At 34.1% G+C, this 1670-nt stretch overlaps 1 non-coding gene across 1 annotated transcript; it reads right to left on the bottom strand.

Annotated features, from left to right (window-relative positions):
- Positions 1-1336: 1336 nt before the first annotated feature.
- Positions 1337-1407, bottom strand: Trnag-gcc (transfer RNA glycine (anticodon GCC)). Its single transcript has one exon. It is a non-coding gene; the product is annotated as a tRNA-Gly (tRNA).
- Between the last annotated feature and the right edge of the window lie 263 nt (positions 1408-1670).

Raw genomic sequence — 1670 nt, 5'->3', positions numbered from 1 at the left:
ACCCTTCATAAACTTAAGAGGCCGACCATCTAAGCCTCACTGAAGAGTTGGGACTGAATTGCCTACACGCGGTAAAGTCAAGGAACTGGAGGGGAAAAAAAGACTTTCTAACCTAAGTTCTGTTTTCATGTGGGCGTTTTTTTTTTCTTTTCTTTTTAGAAGTAATTGAAACTTTGAGAAACAGATTAAAACTTTCAAATACACTTGTGGGGATTGTGTCCATGTGGCGGCAAAGTTCACCACGATATCGTACTTTTCACTGCCATTACCGTACGTCTTCCATTAACTTTAGCGCAAATAGGAAGTGTTTCTCAATTACAACTCTTTGGACGCTTAATCTTGTGCTACAGGCTCTTAAATACGTAGTTATGTAGCTATTTAGGAGAGATAAAGTTAACCTTCTATTATCTCTGTTGTTCTGTGTGTGTGTGTGTGTGTGTGTGTGTGTGTGTGTGTGTGTGTGTGTGTGTGTGTGTGTGTGTGTGTGTATGTGTGTGTGTCCATGCAAACTTTTTATATATAACTTTTTTTTTAGTTTCTTTACAGTGTTCTGAATAATTTGATCTCCAAGGACGTCTTTGTTTTGAGTGTTCATGTAAACTTTTTTTTTTCATTTAATTTAGTGTTCCAAATGTTAACAAGGACGGCCACAGCAATAAAAGAAGTGATTAAATATTAAGTAAATCATAATTGTTGAGTAATTCAATCATTCATTAGCTCGTGGTGTGAATTCATCATTAAGCTGACTCATCGTTAACACTCCACGATGCAATAAATTTCACTTATACGCCACTGCTATTATTTTTTATTTATTTTATTATTATTATTATTATTATTATTATTATTATTATTATTGTTGTTGTTGTTGTTGTTGCTGTTGTTGTTGTTGTTGTTGTTGTTGTTGTTGTTATTATTATTACTACCTATTATTATTATTGTTTATTTTATTTGTTTTTTTTATTTATTCTTATTTATTTATTTTATTTATTTATTATTATTGTTGTTATTATTTTTTTTTCTTTAACCATGTTTGACGGGTAGCTTCGTGGATGACAGGTGTGCTGGTGTGGCTGGTGAAAAAATGTGGGTGTTAGTGGAGGGTGATAGAAATATGAAAGTAGGAAGACTGAATTTTCTTACACTATCTTTCCCTCATTTTTTTTTTTCTTTTTTTCTCTCTCATAGTATCTTTCCCATCGAGAAGAGGACGAAGAAAAAGAATAATAATTGATAGGGAGTAGGAAGTAGAAACATTCCTCAAAAATGCTAAAACTTACTAAGTTCACTCTTCCAGAACACTGATAATTAATAATAAGTAAAAATGCATAAAAACGCATGCATCGGCCGGGAATCGAACCCGGGCCTCCCGCGTGGCAGGCGAGAATTCTACCACTGAACCACCGATGCTTGCATTGCAATGTCATTCTGCAATACTTTCAAACACACACACACACACACACACACACACACACACACACACACACACACACACACGTACACGCACGCGCAAATAAATCCATGAATGAATAAAAAGATAATAAGAAGGTAATAGTTCAGTAAATACATTACATCAGCAAACAGATAAAAAATAAAGCATATAAAAAAATTAAAAAATCGGAAACAATAAGGATGCACAACAAGCAGCAGAAAGAAGCCACACACACACACAC

This window comes from Scylla paramamosain, chromosome 22 (genome assembly GCF_035594125.1).
Source record: "Scylla paramamosain isolate STU-SP2022 chromosome 22, ASM3559412v1, whole genome shotgun sequence".
Classification (NCBI taxonomy): domain Eukaryota; kingdom Metazoa; phylum Arthropoda; class Malacostraca; order Decapoda; family Portunidae; genus Scylla; species Scylla paramamosain.
This window is presented reverse-complemented; position numbering and strand designations above follow the sequence as displayed.